The sequence below is a fragment of the Lynx rufus genome, unplaced genomic scaffold, assembly GCF_022079265.1.
Source record: "Lynx rufus isolate CCGP_SWC_20201006 ecotype Redwood Valley unplaced genomic scaffold, mLynRuf1.p SCAF_18, whole genome shotgun sequence".
In the NCBI taxonomy this organism is placed as follows: domain Eukaryota; kingdom Metazoa; phylum Chordata; class Mammalia; order Carnivora; family Felidae; genus Lynx; species Lynx rufus.
The window spans coordinates 25,711,657-25,729,155 of record NW_025814832.1 but is presented as its reverse complement, the minus strand read 5'-3'; the positions used below and the strand labels follow the sequence as shown (position 1 = coordinate 25,729,155).

The following is a 17,499-nucleotide window of genomic DNA, read 5'->3' as shown; positions in this document are numbered from 1 at the left end:
CTTTTCTTAATTTAAACTTTAGTTAGTTAACATACAGTGCAATTTTGGTTTTAGGAGTAGAATTCAGTGATTCATCACTTACATATAACACCTAGTGCTCATCACAACAAATGCCCTTTTTAATACCCATCACCCATCTAGCCCATCTCCCACCCACCTCCCTCCATCAACCCCCAGTTTGTTCTTTATTGTTAAGAGTCTCTTGTCGTTTGTTTCCCTCTCTTCTCATCCCCCCTCTTCCCATGTGTTCATCTGTTTTAATTCTTAAATTCCACATATGAGTGAAATCATATGCTATTTGTCTTTTCTCTGATTGACTTATTTCTCTTAGCATTAATATATTCTAGCTTCATTCACATCATTTCAATTGGCAAGATTTCATTCTTTTTGATGGCTGAGTAATACTCATTTATATATGTAAATATATATATTTATATAAACTTATTTATATATAATTTTATATATTATATTTATTATATATATATATACACACACACATATAGCACATATTCTGTGTTTTTAAGTTTATTTATTTATTTTAAGAGAGAGACAGGGAGGGAGAGTGTGAATGGGGAAAGGGAAGAGAAAGAGGGACAGGGGGAGAATGCCAAGCAGTCTCCACTCTTGTGAGCACAGAGGGACATGGAGCTTGAACTCCCCAACCTTGAGATCCTGACCTGGTCTGAAATCAGGGGTCTGATGCTTAACTGACTGAGCCACCCAGGTGCCCTTCCCCATTTGAAATGCCATTTCTAACATTTAACCAATTAAATGAATTCAGAGGTCTGTTTTTAAACTGTGTTCTGTTTCTTCCATCTATTCTTTATTGCCAGTACCAGAATTTTAGTTAATTGGCTTTACACATTAATTTGGAGGAATTCATAACTTTATAATATTTCTCTTCCTGTTCATGAACATTATATATATTTAGCTTTTATCAGCAGATTTGTAGAGTTCTTCCTTGAAGATCTTACAGTTTTTGTTAGTTTGATTTTTACATACTTTATCGTTTTTGATATTATTACAAACGGAAGGATTTTTTTTTAATGATTATTTTTTTTAACGTTTATTTTTGAGACAGAGAGAGACAGAGATGAACGGGGGAGGGTCAGAGAGAGAGGGAGACACAGAATCTGAAACAGGCCCCGGGCTCTGAGCTGTCAGCACAGAGCCCGACGCGGGGCTCGAACTCACAGACTGTGAGATCATGACCTGAGCTGAAGTCGGACGCTCAACCGACTGAGCCACCCAGGCGCCCCAGGATTTTTTTTTTTAATTACATTTCTAATCACCAATTCAGTCAGCAAATATTTGTTGAGTACTTTCTACATGCCTGATATTGCTGTTAATGCTGAGGGTATAAAAGTGGACAAAACACAAAATCCTGCTCTAAGGGAGTTTAAAATTTAGTGAAGAGAATTTGACATGAAACAGATAAAGAAGTACTTACATAATATGTCTGATGCTGGTAAGTACTGTGGACAAAAATGAAGGACAGGGAAAAGAGAAACGGAGCTGGGCATGGTTTATAATTTACATAGAATGGTTAAGGAAGACTTCACTGTTAAAGTTAACATGTGAGCAGACTTAAAGAAATGATGGAGCAGTGGCACCTGGCTGACTTAGTGGAGCATGCTACTCTTGATCTTGGGGTTGTAAGTTTGAACCCCATATTGGGTATAGAGATTACTTAAAAATCTTTAAAAAAAAAAAAGAAAAAGAAATGATGGAGCAAGGAAAGAGCATTACAGGCAAAGGAATGCAAAAATGAAGGTGAGAATGTATATGATGTATTCTAGGAATGGCCACCATTGGCCACCATGTGGCAAGATCATGATGAAGTTGTGTTGCTGCAGGAGGGAGGAGGGAGGGAAGTCAGAGAGTTAGGAGTGAGAATGGGGAGACGGTTGATGGAGAGCAGGGCAGATCATGAATGGCCTCATCGGCCATTTTAAGCTCTGAATTTTATTCTGACAAGGGAAGCCAGAAGGATTTGGGGGCAGTAGAGGAACATGATATAATTCACGTTTTGAAAGGATCGTTGTTGCTTTGGAGAAGTAGTGTATAACTGCTGTGTTAAGTTTCTTGCAGTAATTCAGAAAAGTAATAGTTGTATCTTGCAAGAAGTGGATTGTGGTGGAGGTGTAAGAAGTAATTGGACTCTGGATGTATTCTGAAAGCAGAGCTGATACGATTTACTGTCATTAGAAAGCTGTAAAGTTTGTTGATTTTTGTGTATTTATTTTTGTATCCAGTTAGAATGCTCTCAGCTACAAGTAATAGAAAACTTGTCTAGTAGCTTAAACAATAAAGTGATTGTTATCTCACATTATAAGGAATCCACAGCAGAGCTTTTTCCAGGATTAAGAACCATGGTTTAGAGAAAGGGGGTTTTCAAACTTCAATTTGCTTAACAATAACCTGGAAAACCAGCAGATCACCTGGGCCCATAAAATTGCATTTCTAGGGAATAATAAAGGTGATGTCTAAATGAGTACCACACTTTGGATAACACTAACTTGGAGCATAATAATTTGGACAATAATTTAGTGTTCAGTGTTTGAGCAAAACTGTGGAATCAGACTACCTGGATTCATATCTCAGCTCTGCTATTTTCTGTCTGTATTTTAATTTTTTTAAATGTTTTATTTTATTTTTGAGAAAGAGAGAGAGTGGGGGAAGGGCAGAGAGAGAGAGAGACACACACACACACACACAGAGTCCAAAGGCTCCAGACTCTGAGCTGTCAGCACAGAGCCCCATGCGAGGCTCAAACCCACAAATCATGAGATCATGACCTGAGCTGAAGTCGGACGCTTAACTGACTGAGCCACCCAGGCACCCATGATGTCTGTATTTTAAAATTTCAGATATATTGACCTTAGGGGGCTGATTGTGTGTGTGTGGGTGGGGGGGGTCATTTCTAATTTTATTGTATTATGCATCATATATGTGTATTAGTTACAATAGGTGTTTGGAATTTCTTTGTGGCCAAGAACATCATCAGTTTTTGTAAATATTCTATGTTGGAAGAAAGTAGGATTTTCTGTTTATTGAATGCTTGGGTTTGATGTGGAAAGATCACAGACACAAAATTTTACAGTGAGACTGCCTTTTTAAAGGACTGCATTGCAGAAAGGAAGAAATGCTTACCAGTCAGAGGCTGGAGACCAGAATACTCCATTTTCTTAACATCTCAAAATTGCAGTTTTTCTGTTCATATCTGACTTTGAAATTGTGATGGATCAGCAAAAAAGAAGGTCTCAGGACCCTTAAGTAGAGGAAACAAAAGATTTTTACGTGGAGGAGGAAAAGCCTACTATTGTCCTTCCTAGGGTAGGGGAAAGTAGACCTTGTATTTTGAACTTAAAAAAAATTTTAAAGTCTTTAAACTTAGGGCTGATGGTAGTTTTGTAAAGGAGCATAGTGTTTGTCCAATAAAACGTTAAGGATCCATTATTTTCTTAAGATCTTATTTTCTAATTGCTGACATGCAGTACACTAATAATGGTAAAGCTGATTTTTTCATCAGTTCATATTTTGGCTGAGATCACTGTTTAAAGTTGTGTGACCTTGGACTACATTTAATCTCTGCACCTCAGTTTTCTTATTTATGAAATGCAGTTAGCCATAGAATCCTTGTTTCCAGAGTTGTTGTAAAAGTTAAATGATGTAACATATAAAAAGTGCTTATAAGGGTGCCAGGTGCATAATGTGCATCAGTAAGTTCAAGTTGTTGTTATTTGACTCAGTTCATAAAACATCTGTTTGATCAAGCCTGTTATATATGTTATTTAAATCCTCCTATAGGTCTTTTGCCTATTTGTCTCTTTGTTTTAACAATATTAAAATTTTTCGGGGTATCTGGGTGTCTCAGTCAGTTAAGTGTCCAATTCTGGATTTCAGTTCAGGTCATGATCTCACAGGTCATGGGTTCAAGCCCTGAGGGGGGCTCTGCACTGACAGTGTGGAGTCTGCTTGGGATTCTCTCTCTCCCTCTCTCTCTCTCTCTCTCTCTCTCTCTCTGCTCCTTCCCTGCTCTCTCTCTTTCTCTCAAAATAAATAAACATTAAAAAAAAGAATATTAAAAATTTTCAGGCATGTCTAAATTTGTTTCTATAGTGCAGTTCTTCATACATTTTGAAGCTCTGTCGTTAGACATATAAACTTTAACAAATGTTACATTTTCTTTGTGAATTGTTTCTATATCTAGAAGAAAACTTTTTATTTTATTTTTAAAAATTTTTTTTAAATATATGAAATTTATTGTCAAATTGGTTTCCATACAACACCCAGTGCTCATCCCAAAAGGTGCCCACTTCAATACCCATCACCCACCCTCCTCTCCCTCCCACCCCCCATCAGCCCTCAGTTTGTTCTCATTTTTTAAGAGTCTCTTATGCTTTGGCTCTCTCCCACTCTAACCTCTCTCTCTCTTTTTTTTTTTTTTCCTTCCCCTCTCCCATGGGTTCCTGTTAAGTTTCTCAGGATCCACATAAGAGTGGAAACATATGGTATCTGTCTTTCTCTGTATGGCTTATTTCACTTAGCATCACACTGTCCAGTTCCATCCACGTTGCTACAAAGGGCCATATTTCATTCTTTCTCATTGCCACATAGTACTCCATTGTGTATATAAACCACAATTTCTTTATCCATTCATCAGTTGATGGACATTTAGGCTCTTTCCATAATTTGGCTATTGTTGAGAGTGCTGCTATAAACATTGGGGTACAAGTGCCCTTATGCATCAGTACTCCTGTATCCCTTGGGTAAATTCCTAGCAGTGCTACTGCTGGGTCATAGGGTAGGTCTGTTTTTTTTTTTTTTTAATTTTTTTTTCAACGTTTATTTATTTTTGGGACAGAGAGAGACAGAGCATGAACGGGGGAGGGGCAGAGAGAGAGGGAGACACAGAATCGGAAACAGGCTCCAGGCTCTGAGCCATCAGCCCAGAGCCTGACGCGGGGCTCGAACTCACGGACCGCGAGATCGTGACCTGGCTGAAGTCGGATGCCCAACCGACTGCGCCACCCAGGCGCCCCAGGGTAGGTCTATTTTTAATTTTTTGAGGAACCTTCACACTGTTTAGAAGAAAACTTTTTAAGAAAATTTTTATTAAAAATTTTTTTTAAATGTTTATTCATTTTTGAGAGACAGAGACAGAGCGTGAGTGGGGGAGGGGCAGAGGGAGAAGGAGACACAGAATCTAAAGCGGGCTACTGGATTTCTGAGCTGTCAGTGCAGAGCCTCATGTGGGGCTGGAACCCACCAACCACAAGATCATGACCTGAGCCGAAGTCAGATGCTTAACTGACTGAACCACCCAAGTGCCCTTAGAAGAAAAACCCTTTTGACTCTTAATGATTTTGTCCTTGAATTAAATTTTATCTAATAATACTGATACAGAATTTCATTCTTGAAACTGGGCTTACTTCTTTGGGCTCTCACGTTGTAGGTTTTGGGTTGATAATTCTTTATACTATTTTTTTTTTTTTTTTTTTTTTTTTTTTTGCTGATCTCTGCTTTAAGAAAGTCTATTATTATTACTGTCATTTTTAATATTGCATCTGACTTTTTTTTTTTTCCAACGTTTATTTATTTTTGGGACAGAGAGAGACAGAGCATGAACGGGGAAGGGGCAGAGAGAGAGGGAGACACAGAATCTGAAACAGGCTCCAGGCTCTGAGCCATCAGCCCAGAGCCTGACGCGGGGCTCGAACTCACGGACCGCGAGATCGTGACCTGGCTGAAGTCGGACGCTTAACCAACTGCGCCACCCAGGCGCCCCAGCATCTGACTTTTTAATGGCCCTTCGTAGGAAGGTTGAGTGAGAATAATCTCGTCCATCAGAACTGTAAAAAGAAGCAGAAGTATTTGGTATACTTTGCTTCTTCTAAAAGTAGATCCTTTTTTTTTTATTGTTTATTTATTTGGAGAGAGAAAGAGCGCTTGTGCATATGCCTATGCCCACATGGGGGAGGGGCAGAAAGAGAGGGAGAGAGAGAATCCCAGGCAGGCTCCATACTCAGCATGGAGCACATGAAGCCCTACACAGGGTTTGATCCCACAACCGAGAGATCATGACCTAAGCCAAAACCAAAAGTCCAATGCTCAACTGACTGAGCCACCCAGGTGCCCCTGAAAGTAGATCCTTTTTAAAAGTTCTTTTACTGTGGACTTATGGGTGACGAACTCTCCTAGTTACTCAGTATGTGGGAACATCTTTCTTTTCTCCTCATTGCTGGGGTCACCTTAGGTTATAGTTATAGGTTATATTTATAGGACTATAGGTTGTAGTCTCAGTTATAGTTATTTTCCCTCAGTACCCTTAAGACACTCCTGTTATCTTTCTTTTCTTTTCTTTTCTTTTCTTTTCTTTTCTTTTCTTTTCTTTTCTTTCTTTCTTTTTTTAAGTTTATTTGAGAGAGAGAGCAAGCTCGAGATAGAGGGGGTGGGGAGCAACAGAGAGGAGAGAGAGAGAATCCCAAGCAGACTCCGAGCTGTCAGCACAGAGCCCAACAAGGGGCTTGAACCCACGAACCACAAGACCTGAGCCAAAATGAAGAGTCAGAACTTAACTGACTGAGTCACCCAGACACCCCCACATTTTAATTTTTTATTGAGATATTCACATAAATATATTTCCCCTTTTCTAATGTACAATGCAGTGGCTTTTAGTATATTCACAGATATGTGCAAACCATCACCACAGTTAATTCTGGAATATATTCTATACTTGAGGAAGAAACTTGTACCCTTTATTACCCACTATCCCCCCACAACCCCTTTGTTCTAAGCAACCACTGATCTACTTTCTGTCTCTGTAGAGTTCTCTTTTCTGGACTTTCAAATGAATTGAATCATCTAGTATGTAGTCTTTTGTGATTGGCTTCTTAGCAGTAGCTTTCAAGGTTAATCCATGTTGCATGTGTAGCGTGTATTGGTACTTCATTCCTTTTTATGACAGAATAATTAATTGTATTGATATACCACATTTTGTTTATCCATTCATGCACTGACAGATATTTGGGTTGTTTCCACCTTTTGGTTATTGTAAATTGCCACAATGAATATTCATATGAACAAATATGTGTTTGAAACCTGTTGTCAATTCTTATGGGTGTATAAGAGTGGAAGGTGTGGTAATTCTATGTTTAACGTAAATAGGAGCTGCTGGACTGTTATCCACAGCAGCTGTACCGTTTTCCATTCCCACCAACAATGTACAGTGGTTCAGATTTCTCCATGTCCTTAGTAACAGTTGTTCCAGTTCTTTTTTTTCCCTCCCCCCACCCCCTGGCCTTTTTTAAATTATAGCATCCTAGTGGGTGTGAGGTGCTATCTCATGGTGTTTTTGTTTTGTATTTCCCTAATGACTAATGATGTTGATCATGTTTTCATGTACTTTTGACCATTTGTATATCATTGGAGAAACATCTATTCAAATTATTGGCACATATTTTTTTTTATGTTTATTTTAGTTCTGAGACAGAGTGTGAGCCGGGGGAGGGGCAGAGAGAGAGGGAGACGCAGACTTTGAAACAGGCTCAGTCAGAGCTTGATGCGGTGCTTGAACCCACGAGCTGTGAGATCACGACCTGAACTGAAGTCGGACGCTCAACCGACTAAACCACCGAGGCGCCCCTGTGCAAAAAAATGTGCAAACATTTTTTTAAGCTTATTTATTTTGAGAGAGGGGGAGAGAGCACAAGCCGGAGAGGTGCAGAGAGGGGGACAGAGGATCCGAAGCGGCCTCTGTGCTGACAGCACAGGGCCCGACGTGGGGCTCGAACTCATGAACTGTGAGATCATGACCTGAGCCGAAGTCAGACACTTAACCCACTGAGCCATCCAGGCCCCTATTTGTACATTTTTTAATTGGGTTATTTATATTTTTATTGTTGAGTTGTAAGAATTCTCTATTTTGGATGCTAGACCTTTATCATATGTATGATTTACAAATAATTTCTTTGCATGCTTCGTAGTTTTTGGTTAAAAACAGGACATTTTGAATATTAAAATGTGGCACCTTTAGAAATAACATTCTTTCCCCTCCAGGGTTTGTTGGTCCTGCTTATTTTTGTAGGATTGTCTGTGTAGTGTCTTTTCTGAACTAATTCTGTAGTTTGTATTCTTTGCGTGTGTAGCCATTAGTTTAGTAGTCAGCTAATGATATTACAGAGATTTCCTTAAAATACCTGCAACCAAAAATTCTTAGTTTTTGCTGAGGTGCTGTTTGTACATGTTGGGACATGCCTTCAACACTCAGACAGTTTATGGTTATGCCTTAGCCTTTACTTCCTGCTTCTGCAGACCCTTAAGATCAGCCAGAAGGGACAGTTTAGGAACTTCCCAGGTCTTTCTTGAGCATGTGTACAACACTGGGCATGTGTGGGACCTTTAGATTTCCAGGAATACTTTGGAGCTTTCAACACCCTTATGGACATCTCTTTCTCTGATCCTTTCCTCCTTAGCTCTTTGGTTAGTCTGCTGTTTGCTCTGTTATCTGTCTCTTGGACAGCAGTGACTAAAACATTTGCCTGTTAAAGTTTTGGACAAAGTAGGGTAGTTTCTTTAGTACTAACTAGGCTTCTTTTGAGTCCAGCAAAATAAAGACAAACCTTTTGAGCCAGTCTTTCAGGAAGCAACCAGACAGGTCAAGACAAATAATTACAACACATTGAAAGTGAAGTCTGTTCTGGTTCTTCATTAACCAACAATGCAAACTGTTATTTTCAAAGGTACTGCTGATCTGGGGATTGGGATAAGTTAAAATAACACAAAACACTGTTCTTACTGAGATTCAGCCTTTTTTCTTACATGTACACTCCTTGGGTTGTTGCATACCTTTAGTTAATTTCCAAAGTTCAAAAATAATTTGTTTTGCCAGTTTTTTGGTTATGTTTATGGAGAGATGGGATTTTTAAATTCCTTATTCACCATAGGCTCTGATCTTGCCTCTGAGTACACTTGTGATCTGAGGTGGTTTTTTTTCAACGATTATTTATTTTTGAGAGAGAGAGAGAGTGAGAGGGCGCAAGCTGGGAAGGGGCAGAGAGAGAGGGAGACATAGAGTCCAAAGCAGGCTCCAGGCTCTGAGCTGTCAGCACAGAGCCTGACACGGGGCTCAAACTCACCATGAGATCATGTCTGAGCCACCCAGGCACCCCTGATCTCAGGTTTTTGAAAGGACCCTATCCTGGCTCCCTAATTTTGAAATACTCCAATTATACTAAAAATGTGCTTTCTCAATTTCTAATTTTTATTTTGCAGAAGAGTGACTACAACTACTAGTTTGGCTATGTCTTCTCCTAATCATTAAATAAATTTTTTTAATGTTTATTTTTTTTTTTTTTAATTTTTTTTTTTTCAACGTTTTTTTTATTTATTTTTGGGACAGAGAGAGACAGAGCATGAACGGGGGAGGGGCAGAGAGAGAGGGAGACACAGCATCGGAAACAGGCTCCAGGCTCTGAGCCATCAGCCCAGAGCCCGACGCGGGGCTCGAACTCACGGACTGCGAGATCGTGACCTGGCTGAAGTTGGACGCTTAACCGACTGCGCCACCCAGGCGCCCCAATGTTTATTTATTTTTGAGAGAGAGGAACAGAGTGCAAGCAGGGGAGGGGCAGAGAGAGAGGGAAACACAGAAGCCGAAGCAGGCAGCTCTCTGTCAGCACAGAGCCCAATGTGGGGCTTGAACTAAAAAACTGTGAGATCATGACCTGAGCCAAAGTTGGACGCTTCACTGACTGAGCCACCCAGGGGCCCCTTCTCCTAATCATTTTTATGTACTACTTATTTTTTAATACTAAAGCCACTGGTGATGATATATTAAGACAGTGAATTCAGGTGATTATTGTCTTTGTCTTGTATTATAGAAAGGTGACTTGTGATAGCGACTTAGATTCCATCCATTTCATTTGAATTTCTCTCTTCAATATAAACTGAATTATTTTTAGTTTTAGGTTTATAGGATGTATAATTAACTTTTAAAAATCCTAGAGAATACAGACAAAAAACCAGAAACAGTGATAATGACCCAACATATTGTAGAGGAAATTTGGCAAAGAAAAGCAAAATCGTATAAGATTAGTTATAATCTGGCAATACTGGTGTTTGTTAGCTATGACTTTAGAATGAATATAAACTGAAATAGAAAGAACCGTAAAATCATCTTTACTTTTAGTTTAAAGAAACATTTACCCCTTTAGTCGGTTCAACAAATATTTATTTTTTGGGTTAATCTCCCTTCTAAAAGCTTATACAGCCTAGTGGGTTAGAAGACCGTCAACACAGTAAGCAAAATTTAAGCTCTATAGTAGAACTATCAGCAATGTGCTATGGATTATAGGGAAGCAAGATAATTTATCTACTTAAAGAATATTGGGATTTCTGAAGAAGTCTCAAATAAACATTCCTCTTATCCTTGCCAAAGTTCTAAACAAATGGAGAAAACAGGATTGGCAGATAGAGCCCAAAATATCACTTGTATTGTTAATAGAGACTAGGTTAGAGGACACAGCTTTCAGTGTGTGAATCAAATTTTCCTTTTATTTTTTTAGGTTTATTTATTTTGAGAAAGAGAGCGAGCGTGGGGTGGGGGGGAGAGAATATCCCAAGCAGGCTCCACACTGTCAGCACAGAGCCCGATGTGGGGGCTCGAACCCACGAACTGTGAGATGATGACTTGGGCCAAAATCAAGAGTAGGACGCTCACTGAGCCACCTGGCTCCCCTCAGATTTTGCCTTTTAACTTAAGTTCTTTAAGTAGGCCCTCTTGGGTTCTAAGTAGTGCTGTACTGGATTGAGCCTTCCTACACAGAGGAGTCTGACCCTAAAGCAGTTGAGAATGTTTACTCCAGACCTTAAAAAAGTAGAAACACAGAGATGAACCAAGTTTACTCTCCATTCTTCTAAGATTAACTAGTGAGGTAGATTCAGATAAATTACTCCATCTCTATCAGTAAAGAAGTATAGAGAAGCCAGGAGTGCATTTAAAAAAGTTCTTCCTCGGCGGCGCCTGGGTGGCTCAGTCGGTTAAGCGGCTGACTTCGGCTCAGGTCATGATCTCACGCTCCGTGAGTTCGAGCCTCATGTCGGGCTCTGTGCTGACAGCTCAGAGCCTGGAGCCTGCTTCGGATTCTGTGTCTCCCTCTCTCTGACCCTCCCCCGTTCATGCTCTGTCTCAAAAATAAATAAATGTTAAAAAAAAAAAAAAGTTCTTCCTCATGAAAACCTGAAGTAGGAAAGAGACATTTCTATGGAACAGAGATGATCAGAGAAGGTTTCACGAAGGATGTGAATAGAGCAGAGCATTAAAAATGGATAGATTTCTAGGTAGAAGATAAAAAACCATAGAGATGAGAAAATACAGGCTCTGTTTGAAAACAAGTAGTAGTCTAATTTAACCGAGCATTTGAATTCTTGATTTCAATTGTGTTATCCTTTGGGAGTTAATTATCAAACATAAACATTTAGCACTTGAACAGTAGTTGGCTCATTTTCAAGGTTACTTGACTTGGAAGATTATAAAAATCACCTCTTTCTGGTTTTTTTTAATTTTTTTTTAATGTTTTTATTTATTTTTGAGACAGAGAGAGACAGAGCATGAACGGGGAAGGGGCAGAGAGAGAGGGAGACACAGAATCGGAAGCAGGCTCCAGGCTCTGAGCCATCAGCCCAGAGCCTGACGCGGGGCTCGAACTCACGGACCGCGAGATCGTGACCTGAGCTGAAGTCGGACGCTTAACCAACTGAGCCACCCAGGCGCCCCACCTCTTTCTGGTTTTAAGACAGCAAAGTAAAATTATTTCCAGGCTCTTTTGAAAATCACATTAAAAACAGGAACATAAACTCTACGTTTTAAACTCTGAGACATCTGTAATCCTCCTTGTATGGAAAGAGAAAAAGCAGAAAAGAGATAGTGACCTAGCAGAGGAGAGGAAGGTCAAACCCAAGTATCTACAGAGGAGAATAGTGGCAAGAGGCAGATCATGATTTGTCTGCAGAACACCTGCCTCAAAAACTCAGAGCATGGAAGTACCGTATACCACAGATGGAGGCTGAGAACAGGGGGATTGTCTGAAAGTCTGTAATGAGAAATTGATCCCTCTCTGCTCCCTTCCCTCCTCCCAGTGCTTATCCCCTTCTCCCTGAGCAGTTGGGAAACTAGGCAAGGCAAATTAGACTACTTCTTTGCCTTGCAGAAGTCAGGAGATTGTTCTTTGAAGGAATTGAATTTGAGAAGTTCAGGACCTAGGACCCCAAACCCAGAGGAGGATCGGACTAATCTGCCACATTGAATATTGGAAGTTCCCAATCTCTTTCCCTCACCTAGTTCCAGAATTCTGTGAAATAGGTAAAGGGTTAGAGAATCTTCCTCCTATTAAAAGAATGGCCCCAAAGAAAAGATAGCTGAATTTAATAATCTTGCTTACGTTATCAACAGGCTCATGCCTATCAGTGTTGATTAAAAAAAAAAAATCTATAAGCATGTTTTTGTTCTTTGTGGTTGATGTCAAGCAACCTCATAAAGTCATTCACGACCAAACTATTCCTAGAACTGTTCCATAGAGGGGCGCTTGGGTGGTCCACACTGACTGAGTGGAGCCTGCTGGGATTCTCTCCCTCCCTCCCTCCCCCCCCCCTCTCTCTCCCCCCTCCCCCACTTGCACTATCTCTGTCTCTCTCAAAATAAATAAATAAACTTAAAAAGAAATTTCTTAAGGGGTGCCTGGGTGGCTCAGTCAGTTAAGCGTCCGACTTAGGCTCAGGTCATGATCTCATTGTTTGTGAGTTTGAGCCCTGCATCGGGCTCCGTGCTGACATCTCAGAGCCTGGAGCCTGCTTTGGATTCTGTGTCTTCCTCTTTCTCTGCCCCTCCCCTGCTTGCACTCTATCTCTCTCTCAAAAATAAAATATTAAAAAAAAAGCAATGTCTTTAAAAAATATGAAGGATATCCCAACATTTAACAATGGAATGCATGTAGATTTGTGGAAAATCTCATCCTCACTTTCTTCATTTTGCCTTGGAATCACCACTGGTTTGGGGAGATAGGATCAAGTATACTGCCAAAGAACAGAGTCATCAAGCTTATGATCTAGGTTAAGTCCTACTTTGATCATACATATAGTAATGATACTGGCCTGTCATTGATTTTAATTTTGATTCTTCATTTATGCTTAGGAAAAATAACCATAAATATAAACCTATATTTTAGTACATTCTGTAATCCTTAGGTAAATTACATTTATTTCTGTTGGTTCTCTTTTTGTTTCTTTTTTTTTTAATTTCCAGCTTTATTGAGATAAAGTTGACATGTAAATGTGTAAGTTTCAGGCACACAGTGTGATGATTTGGTATATGTATATTTTGCAGAATGATTACAACAATAAGGTTAGTTAACACATCCATCACCTCACAGAGTTAATTTTTGTGTGTGGTGAAAACATTTAAGATCTACTCTCTTAACGACTTTCAAGTATACAGTACAGTAATGTTAACTATATAACATGCTATACATTAGATTTACAGAACTTACTCATCTTGTAAGGAAATTTGTAACCCTTGATCACCTTTACCAATTTCCCCCACCCTTCAAGACCCTGGCAACCACCACATATAAGTAGATTATACAGTATTTATCTTTCTCTGACTCATTTTACTTAGCATGCTCATCCATGTTGTTAAAAAGGCAGGATTTCCTTTTTATGGCTGAATAATATTCCTGTGTGTGTGTGCGTGTGTGTGCGTGCACACACACCCAGAAGTAGGATTAAAGATTATAGGGTAGTTTTATTTTCAAGTTTTCGAGGAACCTCCATACTGTTTTCCATAGTGGCTGTACCAGTTTACATTTCCACCAAGAGTACACAAGGATTTCCTTTTTTCCACACCCTCACCAGCACTTACTGTCTCATGTCTTTTTAATAATAGCCATTGAAACAAGTATGAGAGATATCTCATTGTGGTTTTGATTTGCATTTTCTTGATCATTAGTGATGTTGAACACCTTTTAATGTACCTGCTGGCCATTTATATATCTTCTTTGGAAAAATGTCTATTCGGGTCCTTTGCCCATTTTTTAATTGGGTTACTTGGCTTTTGGCTATTGTTGTATGAGTATATATTTGGGATATTAGCCCTTTTATCAGATAGATGGTTTGCAGAAATTTTTCCCATTCTGTAGTTTGCTTTTTCATTTTGCTGATCATTTCCTTTGCCATATAGAAGCTATTTTTTATTAAAAAAATTTTTTTTATTAAGTAAGCTCTATGCCAGCCCAAGGTAGGACTTGAACTCATGACCCTGAGATCAAGAGTCACATGATCTACTGACTGAACTAGTCAGATGCCCTTGGAAGCTTTTTAGTTTGATGTAGTCTCACTTGTTAATTTTTACCTTCCTTGCTTGTACTTCTGGTGTCATATCAAAAAAATCATTGCCAAGATCCAATGTCAAGGAGTATTTTCACTATATTTTCTTCTAGGAGTTTCACAGTTTTGGGTGTTAGGTTTATTTCAGTCTTTAGTCCATTTTGAGTTAATTTTTCTTACGGGTGTAAGATACATGTCCAGCTTCATTCTTTTGCATATGAACATCCAGTTTTCCCAGCACCATTTATTGAAGAGACTATCTTTTCCCCAAGTTTTTGGGTCCCTTTTCAAATATTAGTTGACCATATATGCGTGGGTTTATTTCTGGGGTCTTGATCTGTTCTGTTGGTGTATGTGTCTGTTTTTATGCCAATAGCATGCTGTTTTGATTACTGTAACTTTGTAATGCAGTTTCAAATCAGGAAGTGTGATGACTCCAGCTTTGTTCTTTCTCAAGATTGCTTTGGCTGTTTGGGGTCTTTTATAGTCCCATATGAATTTTAGGATTATTTTTTTCTAGTTCTGTGAGGGAATGCCATTGCAATTTTGACAGGGATTGCACTGAATCTATAGAACACTTTGGGTAGTATGGACATTTTAATATGATTAATTCTTACAGTACATGAACAGGGGACATCTTTCTATCTGTGGCTTCAGTTTTTTTCATCAATGTCTTATAGTTTTTAGTGTACAGATAGATCTTTTACCTCCTTGATTAAATTTATTGCTAAATATCATTTTTGATGTTGTAAATGGGGTTGTTTTCTTTATTTTTCAGGTAGTTTGTTGTTAGTGTATAGAAATGCAATTGAGGAACCTGGGTGGCTCAGTCAGTTAAGCATTCAACTCTTGGTTTTGGCTCGGGTCATGATCTCATGGTTTGTGAGATCCAGCCCCAAGTCTCTCCCTCTCTTTCTGCCCCTCCCCTACTCACCCTCATGTGTGCTCTCTCTCTCTCCAAATAACTGAACTTATTTAAAAAATGCAGTTGATTTTTGTATGTTGGTTTTGTAACCTGCAACTTCAGTGAATTTATTTATTTAGTTCTAATAGTTTTTTGGTGGAATTTTTAAGATTTTCTATATATAGGATCATGTCATCTGCAAGCAGACACTTACTTCTTCCTTCTGATTTATATGCCTTTTATTTCTTTTTCTTGCTTAATTGCTCTGGTTAGGACTTCTAATACTGTGCTGAATAGGAGTGATGAGAATGGTCACCCTTGTTTTTTATTTTATTATTTTTTAAAGTTTTATGTATTATTTATTTCAAGAGAGAACAAATGGCGGGGAGGGGGATAGAGAATCCGAAGCAGGCTCTGTGCTGACAACAGATGTGGGACTTGAACCCACAAACTGTGAGGTGATAACCTGAGCGAAAGTCAGACGCTTAACTGACAGTCACCCAGACACCCCTTGTTTTTTATTTTAGAGGAAAAGCTTTCAGTTGTTCAGTGTTGAGTGTGATGTTAGCTCTGGGCTTGTCATATATGGCCTTTATTATGTTGAAGTATATTTCTTCTATATCCAATTTGTCGACAGTTTTTATAATGAAAGGATGTTAAATTTTATCAAATATTTTTTCTGTATTTGTTGAGATTGATTTTTTTAAATTTTTTTAATGTTTATTTTATTTATTTTTGAGAGACAGAGAGAGATAGCATGAGCAGGAGAGAGCAGAGAGCGAGAGAGGGAGACCCAGAATATGAAGCAGGCTCTAGGCTCCGAGCTGTCAGCACAGAGCCCGATGCAGGGCTTGAACTCACGAGCCGTGAGATCGTGACCTGAGCCGAAGTTGGATGTTCAACCGACTGAGCCACCCAGGCGCCCCATGAGATTGATATTTTTATCTTTAATTAATGTGGCATATTAGTGTGGTATCTCACACTGACTGATGGTGTGCTGAACTATCATTGCATCCCAGGGATAAATCCCACTTGATCATTGTGCATGATTCTTTTAATGTGCTATTGAACTTGGTTTGCTATTATTTTGATGAGAATTTTTGTATCTAGATTCATCAGGGATATTGGCCTATAGTTTTCTTTTCTGGCTTTGATAACCAGGTAGTATTGACTTCATGAGATGGTTTGGGTGATTCTTTTTTCTTCTTCAATTTGTTGGGAAGAGTTTGAAAAGGATTGGCATTGGTTCTTCTTTAAATGCTTCCTGGAAATCATCTGGTCTTGGGCTTTTATTTTGGTGGAGGTTTTTAGATACTCATTCAGTCTCCTTAGTAGTTACTAGTATGTTCAGATTTTTCTACTTTTTCATGATTTAGTCATGGAAGTGTTAAAAAAAATAAACTGACGCACATTAAAATTTTGAATAATTTATTTGAGCAAACATTGCTTCAAATCGCACAGTGCCAACCCAGATGATGTTTTAGGTGTGCTCCACCCATAGGACCAGGGGAAAGGTTTTTATAGATAAGATGCAGAAGGAAATTAAAGAAATTATTTGGCTATCTCTTAAATGGTTGCCTTATTTGAGATTGTTCTTATGTTTGATTTTTTTTTTTTTTTTCCAGATTCCAGTGCATTGACTCTGGCTTCAGGTTTGCATACAGAGGCTACAGAGGTTTTGGTTTCCATACCAAGGCATTAGAGCCACCTCAGTCTAATGGCCTTCTTGTTTAATTACTTTAACAGTTGAGGTTGTCATGTTTCTAGGAATTTATCCATTTCTTTTAGGTATTCCAGTTTGTCAGGGTATAATTGTTCATAGTGGTCTCTTGTGGTCCGTTGTATTCCTTTGATATCGTTTGTAATGTTTCCTCTTTCGTTTATAATTTTATTTATTTGAGTCCTCTTTTTTCCCCTTGGTTAGTCTAGGTTTGTCAGTTTTGTTTATCCTTTCAAAGAACCAGCTCTTAGTTTTGTTTATCTTTTCTATTTTTTTTTTTTTTAAGTTGCTTGCAAGCAGGGGAGGGGCAGAGAGAGAGACAGAATCCTTAATCCGATACAGGGCTCAAACTCACAAACTGAGATCATGACCTGAGCTGAATAGAGTCGGACGCTTAACTGACTAAGCCACCCAGACACCCTTATTGGTTTGTTTTATTTCATGTATTTCTGCTCTAATTTTTATTATTTCCCTCTACTAACTTTGGGCTTAG

General features: G+C 38.9%; 1 protein-coding gene across 4 annotated transcripts in view; it reads left to right on the top strand.

The window, feature by feature from the left end:
* FBXL20 (F-box and leucine rich repeat protein 20) overlaps positions 1-17,499 on the top strand; it is a 97,430-nt gene that overhangs the window by 15,086 nt on the left and 64,845 nt on the right. The window lies entirely within an intron of this gene.